The sequence below is a fragment of the Amblyomma americanum genome, chromosome 1 (genome assembly GCF_052857255.1).
Source record: "Amblyomma americanum isolate KBUSLIRL-KWMA chromosome 1, ASM5285725v1, whole genome shotgun sequence".
NCBI lineage: Eukaryota > Metazoa > Arthropoda > Arachnida > Ixodida > Ixodidae > Amblyomma > Amblyomma americanum.
The window spans coordinates 555,849,703-555,857,906 of record NC_135497.1 but is presented as its reverse complement, the minus strand read 5'-3'; the positions used below and the strand labels follow the sequence as shown (position 1 = coordinate 555,857,906).

Below are 8,204 nucleotides of genomic sequence, written 5' to 3'. Positions count from 1 at the left end.
TCTGCTGGTTTATATGAATTTTCTTTAAACCAATACATTGGCATTAGAAACTAAAAAAAGAAAACATTCCCCTATGCACCTTGGTTTCGGTGCCTGTTGGCATACTTAATATGTTTGTCAAACGAGCCCCTCATTTCATTTGCCTTGTATGCTAATAACATAACGAGGGTCTCGGTTCTGGCAGTCTTGATGCCATAGGTAGCATAAGAGGGCTCTCGCACAGTTTCCGCCCTCGCCATTAGATGACGTTCTACGTCACACTTGCGGTATTACAGGACGTGCTGCGTCCACCGCTATGGACGAGGGTTTCGCTGGTGAACATTCTCAAGGTTCGCTTACACGAAAAACATAAATACACACGAAAGCAGCAGATTGGATAGCCGTCGCCGTAGCTCAGTTGGTAAGAGCACCGGAGGCGATATTTGGAGATCGTAGGTTCGGATCCCACCGGCGGCATGGTTGTTTTTTCTGCTGGTTGATAAGTAATTTTCTTTAAACCAATTGATTGGCTTTAGTAATTAAAAAAATAGAAAACATTCCTCTATGCACCCTGGTTTCGGTGACTGTTGGCTTTCTTAATATATATGTTTATCAAACGAGCCTCTCATTTCATTTGCCTTGTCTGCTAGTAGCTTAACGGGGGTCTCAATTATGGCAGCCTTGAGGCCATAGGTAGCATAAGAGGGCTCTCGCACAGTTTCCGCCCTCGCCGTTAGATGACGTTTCACGTCAAACTTGCGGCATTACAGGACGTGCTACGTCCACCGCTATGGACGAGCGTTGCGCTGTTGAACATTCTAGACGTTCGCTTACACGAAAAACATAAATACCCACGAAAGCAGCAGATTGGGCAGCCGTCGCCGTAGCTCAGTTGGTAAGAGCGCCGGACGCGATTTTCGGAGGTCGTGGGTTCGGATCCTACCGGCGGCATGGTTGCTTTTCTCTGCTCGTTTATAAGTAATTTTCTTTAAACCAATTGATTGGCATTAGTAATTACAAAAAATAGATAACATTCCCCCATGCACCTTGGTTTCGGGGACTGTTGGCTTCCTTAATATGTTTGTCACACGAGCCCCTCATTTCATTTGCCTTGTATGCTAATAACATAACGATGGTCTCGGTTCTGGCAGTCTTGATGCCATAGGTAGGATAAGAGGGCTCTCGCACAGTTTTCGCCCTCGCCATTAGATGACGTTCTACGTCACACTTGCGGTATTACAGACGTGCTACGTCCACCGCTATGGACGAGGGTGGCGCTGGTGAACACTCTCAAGGTTCGCTTACACGCAAAACATAAATACCCACGAAAGCAGTAGATTGGACACCCATCGCCGTAGCTCAGTTGGTAAGAGCACCGGACGCAATATTCGGAGGTCATGGGTTCGGATCCCACCGGCGGCATGGTTGTTTTTTCTGCTCGTTTATAAGTAATTTTCTTTAGGCCAATTGATCGGCATTAAAAATTTAAAAAAATAGAAAACATTCCCCTATGCATCTTGGTTTCGGTGACTGTTGGCTTCCTTAATATGTTAGTCAAACGAGCCCCTCATTTCATTTGCCTTGTCTGCTAATAGCGTAACGGGGGTCTCGGTTCTGGCAGTCTTGATGCCATCGGTAGCATAAGAGGGCTCTTGCACAGTTGCCGCCCTCGCCATTAGATGACGTTCTACGTCACACTTGCGGTATTACTGGACGTGTTACGTCCACCGCTATGGACGAGGGTGGCGCTGGTGAACACTCTCAATGTTAGCTTACACGCAAAACATCCATACTCACGAAAGCAGCAGATTCGACAGCCGTTACTGTAGCTCAGTTGGTAAGAGCAGCGGACGCGATATTCAGAGGTCGAGGGTTCGGATGCCACCGGCGGCATGGTCGTTTTTTCTGCTGGTTTATATAAATTTTCTTTAAACCAATACATTGGCATTAGAAACTAAGAAAAGAAAACATTCCCCTATGCACCTTGGTTTCGGTGCCTGTTGGCTTACTTAATATGTTTGTCAAACGAGCCCCTCATTTCCTTTGCCTTGTATGCTAATAACATAATGAGGGTCTCGGTTCTGGCAGTCTTGATGCCATAGGTAGCATAAGAGGGCTCTCGCACAGTTTCCGCCCTCGCCATTAGATGACGTTCTACGTCACACTTGCGGTATTACAGGACGTGCTACGTCCACCGCTATGGACGAGGGTGGCGCTGATGAACACTCTCAAGGTTCGCTTACACGAAAAACATAAATACACACGAAAGCAGCAGATTGGACAGCCGTCGCCATAGCTCAGTTGGTAAGAGCACCGGAGGCGATATTTGGAGATCGTAGGTTCGGATCCCACCGGCGGCATGGTTGTTTTTTCTGCTGGTTGATAAGTAATTTTCTTTAAACCAATTGATTGGCATTAGTAATTAAAAAAAAAGAAAACATTCCCCTATGCACCTTTCTTTTGGTGACTGTTGGCTTTCTTATTATGTTTATCAAACGAGCCTCTCATTTCATGTGCCTTGTCTGCTAATAGCTTAACGGGGGTCTCGATTCTGGCAGCCTTGATGCCATAGGTAGCATAAGAGGGCTCTCGCACAGTTTCCGCCCTCGCCGTTAGATGACGTTTCACGTCAAACTTGCGGCATTACAGGACGTGCTACGTCCACCGCTATGGACGAGCGTTGCGCCGTTGAACATTCTAGACGTTCGCTTACACGAAAAACATAAATACCCACGAAAGCAGCAGATTGGGCAGCCGTCGCCGTAGCTCAGTTGGTAAGAGCGCTGGACGCGATATTCGGAGGTCGTGGGTTCGGATCCCACCGGCGGCATGGTTGTTTTTTCTGCTCGTTTATAATTTTCTTTAAACCGATTGATCGTCATTAGAAATTTAAAAAAATAGAAAACATTCCCTTATGCACCTTGGTTTCGGTGACTGTTGGCTTCCTTAATATGTTTATCAAACGAGCCCCTCATTTCATTTGCCTTGTCTGCTAATAGCTTAACGAGGGTCTCGGTTCTGGCAGCCTTGATGCCAAAGGTAGCATAAGAGGGCTCTCGCACAGTTTCCGCCCTCGCCATTAGATGACGTTCTACGTCACACTTTCGGTATTACAGGACGTGTTACGTCCACCGCTATGGACGAGGGTGGCGCTGGTGAACACTCTCAAGGTTCGCTTACACGCAAAACATAAAACCCACAAAGCAGCAGATTGGACAGCTGTTGCCGTAGCTCAGTTGGTAAGAGCAGCGGACGCGATATTCGGAGGTCGTGGGTTCGGATCCCACCAGCGGCATGGTTGTTTTTTCTGCTCGTTTATAATTTTCTTTAAACCAATTGATCGGCATTAGAAATTTAAAAAAATAGAAAACATTCCCCTATGCATCTTGGTTTCGGTGACTGTTGGCTTCCTTAATATGTTAGTCAAACGAGCCCATCATTTCATTTGCCTTGTCTGCTAATAGCGTAACGGAGGTCTCGGTTCTTGCAGTCTTGATGCTATAGGTAGCATAAGAATGCTCTCGCAGAGTTTCCGCCCTCGCCGTTAGATGCAGTTCCACGTCACACTTGCGGTATTACAGGACGTGCTACGTCCACCGCTATGGACGAGGTTGGCGCTGGTGAACACTCTCAAGGTTAGCTTACACGCAAAACATAAATACTCACGAAAGCAGCAGATTCGACTGCCGTTACCGTAGCTAAGTTGGTAAGAGCAGCGGACGCGATATTCAGAGGTCGAGGGTTCGGATTCCACCGGCGGCATGGTCGTTTTTTCTGCTGGTTTATATGAATTTTCTTTAAACCAATACATTGGCATTAGAAAATAAAAAAAAAGAAAACATTCCCCTATGCACCTTGGTTTCGATGACTGTTGGCTTTCTTAATATGTTTGTCAAACGAGCGCCTCATTTCATTTGCCTTGTCTGCTAATAGCGTAACGGGGGTCTCGGTTCTGGCAGTCTTGATGCCGTAGGTAGCATAAGAGGGCTCTCGCACAGTTTCCGCCCTCGCCGTTAGATGAAGTTCCACGTCACACTTGCAGTATTACAGGACGTGCTACGTCCAACGCTATGGATGAGAGTGGCGCTGGTGAACACTCTCAAGGTTCGCTTACACGCAAAACGTAAATACCCACGAAAGCAGCAGGTTGGGCAGCCGTCGCCGTAGCTCAGTTGGTAAGAGCGCCGGACGCGATATTCGGAGGTCGTGGGTTCGGATCCCACCGGCGGCATGGTTGTTTTTTCTGCTCGTTTATAATTTTCTTTAAACCAATTGATTGGCATTACAAATTTACAAAATAGAAAACATTCCCCTATGCACCTTGGTTTCGGTGGCTGTTGGCTCCCTAATATGCTTGTCAATCGAGCCCCTCATTTCATTTGCCTTGTATGCTAATAACATAGCGAGGGTCTCGGTTCTGGCTGTCTTGGATGCCATAGGTAGCATAAGAGGGCTCTCGCACAGTTTCCGCCCTCGCCATTAGATCACGTTCTACGTCACACTTGCGGTATTACAGGACGTGCTACGTCCACCGCTATGGACGAGGGAGGCGCTGCTGAACACTCTCAAGGTTCACTTACACGCAAAACATAAATACCCACGAAAGCAGCAGATTGGACACCCGTCGCCGTAGCTCAGTTGGTAAGAGCACCGGACGCGATATTCAGAGGTCGTGGGTTCGGATCCCACCGGCGGCATGGTAGTTTTTCTCTGCTCGTTTATAAGTAATTTTTTTTAAGCCAATTGATTGGCATTAGTAATTACAAAAAATAGATAACAATCCCCTATGCACCTTGGTTTCGGTGACTGTTGGCTTCCTTAATATGTTTATCAAACAAGCCCATCATTTCATTTGCCTTGTCTGCTAATAGCTTAACGGGGGTCTCGGTTCTGGCAGCCTTGATGCCATAGGTAGCATAAGAGGGCTCTCGCACAGTTTCCGCCCTCGCCGTTAGATGAAGTTTAACGTCACACTTGCGGCATTACAGGACGTGCTACGTCCACCGCTATGGACAAGAGTTGCGCTGTTGAACACTCTAGAGTTTCGCTTACACGCAAAACAAAAATACCCGCGAAAGTAGCAGATTAGACAGCCGTCGCCATAGCTCAGTTGGTGAGAGCACCGGACGCGATATTCGGAGGTCGTGGGTTCGGATGCCACCGGCGGCATGGTCGTTTTTTCTGCTGGTTTATATGAATTTTCTTTAAACCAATACATTGGCATTAGAAACTAAAAAAAAGAAAACATTCCCCTATGCACCTTGGTTTCGATGACTGTTGGCTTTCTTAATATGTTTGTCAAACGAGCCCCCCATTTCATTTGCCTTGTCTGCTAATAGCGTAACGGGGGTCTCGGTTCTGGCAGTCTTGATGCCATAGGTAGCATAAGAGGGCTCTCGCACAGTTTCCGCCCTCGCCATTAGATGACGTTCTACGTCACGCTTGCGGTATTACAGGACGTGCTAGGTCCACCGCTATGGACGAGGTTGGCGCTGGTGAACCCTCTCAATGTTAGCTTACACGCAAAACATCAATACTCACGAGAGCAGCAGATTCGACAGCCGTTACCGTAGCTCAGTTGGTAAGAGCAGCGGACGCGATATTCAGAGGTCGAGGGTTCGGATGCCACCGGCGGCATGGTCGTTTTTTCTGCTGGTTTATATGAATTTTCTTTAAACCAATACATTGGCATTAGAAACTAAAAAAAGAAAACATTCCCCTATGCACCTTGGTTTCGGTGCCTGTTGGCTTACTTAATATGTTTGTCAAACGAGCCCCTCATTTCATTTGCCTTGTATGCTAATAACATAACGAGGGTCTCGGTTCTGGCGGTCTTGATGCCATAGGTAGCATAAGAGGGCTCTCGCACAGTTTCCGCCCTCGCCATTAGATGACGTTCTACGTCACACTTGCGGTATTAGAGGACGTGCTGCGTCCACCGCTATGGATGAGGGTGGCGCTGGTGAACATTCTCAAGGTTCGCTTACACGAAAAACATAAATACACACGAAAGCAGCAGATTGGACAGCCGTCGCCGTAGCTCAGTTGGTAAGAGCACCGGAGGCGATATTTGGAGATCGTAGGTTCGGATCCCACCGGCGGCATGGTTGTTTTTTCTGCTGGTTGATAAGTAATTTTCTTTAAACCAATTAATCGTCATTAGAAATTTAAAAAAATAGAAAACATTCCCTTATGCACCTTGGTTTCGGTGACTGTTGGCTTCCTTAATATGTTTATCAAACGAGCCCCTCATTTCATTTGCCTTGTCTGCTAATAGCTTAACGAGGGTCTCGGTTCTGGCAGCCTTGATGCCAAAGGTAGCATAAGAGGGCTCTCGCAAAGTTTCCGCCCTCGCCATTAGATGACGTTCTACGTCACACTTTCGATATTACAGGACGTGTTACGTCCACCGCTATGGACGAGGGTGGCGCTGGTGAACACTCTCAAGGTTCGCTTACACGCAAAACATAAAACCCACAAAGCAGCAGATTGGACAGCTGTTGCCGTAGCTCAGTTGGTAAGAGCAGCGGACGCGATATTCGGAGGTCGTGGGTTCGGATCCCACCAGCGGCATGGTTGTTTTTTCTGCTCGTTTATAATTTTCTTTAAACCAATTGATTGGCATTAGAAATTTAAAAAATAGAAAACATTCCACCAATGCACCTTGGTTTCGTGGGCTGTTGGCTCCCTAATATCTTTGTCAATCGAGCCCCTCATTTCATTTGCCTTGTATGCTAATAACATAGCGAGGGTCTCGGTTCTGGCAGTCTTGATGCCATAGATAGCATAAGAGGGTTCTCGCACAGTTTCCGCCCTCGCCATTAGATGACGTTCTACGTCACACTTGCGTTATTACAGGACGTGCTACGTCCACCGCTATGGACGAGGGAGGCGCTGGTGAACACTCTCAAGGTTCGCTTACACGCAAAACATAAATACCCACGAAAGCAGCAGATTGGACACCCGTCGTCGTAGCTCAGTTGGTAAGAGCGCCGGACGCGATATTCGGAGGTCGTGGGTTCGGATCCCACCGGCGGCATGGTTGTTTTTTCTGCTCGGTTATAACTAATTTCCTTTAAACCAATTGATCGTCATTAGAAATTTAAAAAAATAGAAAACATTCCCTTATGCATCTTGGTTTCGGTGACTGTTGGCTTCCTTAATATGTTAGTCAAACGAGCCCCTCATTTCATTTGCCTTGTCTGCTAATAGCGTAACATAGGCCTCGGTTCTGGCAGTCTTGATGCTATAGGTAGCATAAGAGGGCTATCGCACAGTTTCTGCCTTCGCCGTTAGATGAAGTTCCACGTCACACTTGCGGTATTACAGGACGTGCTACGTCCACCGCTCTGTACGAGGGTGGCGCTGGTGAACACTGTCAAGGTTCGCTTACACGCAAAACATAAATACAAACGAAAGCAGCAGATTGGACAGCCGTCGCTGTAGCTCAGTTGGTAAGAGCACCGGACGCGATATTTGGAGGTCGTAGGTTCGGATCCCACCGGCGGCATGGTTGTTTTATCTGCTTGTTGATAAGTAATTTTCTTTAAACCAATTGATTGGCATTAGTAATTACAAAAAATAGATAACATTCCCCCATGCACCTTGGTTTCGGGGACTGTTGGCTTCCTTAATATGTTTGTCACACGAGCCCCTCATTTCATTTGCCTTGTATGCTAATAACATAACGAGGGTCTCGGTTCTGGCAGTCTTGATGCCATAGGTAAGATAAGAGGGCTCTCGCACAGTTTTCGCCCTCGCCATTAGATGACGTTCGACGTCACACTTGCGGTATTACAGGACGTGCTACGTCCACCGCTATGGACGAGGGTGGCGCTGGTGAACACTCTCAAGGTTCGCTTACACGCAAAACATAAATACCCACGAAAGCAGTAGATTGGACACCCATCGCCGTAGCTCAGTTGGTAAGAGCACCGGACGCAATATTCGGAGGTCGTGGGTTCGGATCCCACCGGCGGCATGGTTGTTTTTTCTGCTCGTTTATAAGTAATTTTCTTTAAACCAATTGTTCGGCATTAGAAATTTAAAAAAATAGAAAACATTCAACTATGCATCTTGGTTTCGGTGACTGTTGGCTTCCTTAATATGTTAGTCAAACGAGCCCCTCATTTCATTTGCCTTGTCTGCTAATAGCGTAACGTAGGTCTCGGTTCTGGCAGTCTTGATGCTATAGTTAGCATAAGAGGGCTCTCGCACAGTTTCTG

General features: G+C 47.0%; 2 non-coding genes across 2 annotated transcripts; both read left to right on the top strand.

The window, feature by feature from the left end:
• Positions 1 to 4,136: 4,136 nt before the first annotated feature.
• On the top strand, positions 4,137 to 4,210 carry TRNAS-CGA (transfer RNA serine (anticodon CGA)). Its single transcript has one exon. It is a non-coding gene; the product is annotated as a tRNA-Ser (tRNA).
• Positions 4,211 to 7,886: 3,676 nt separating this feature from the next.
• TRNAL-CAA (transfer RNA leucine (anticodon CAA)) lies at positions 7,887 to 7,960 on the top strand. Its single transcript has one exon. It is a non-coding gene; the product is annotated as a tRNA-Leu (tRNA).
• The last annotated feature ends 244 nt before the right edge of the window (positions 7,961 to 8,204 follow it).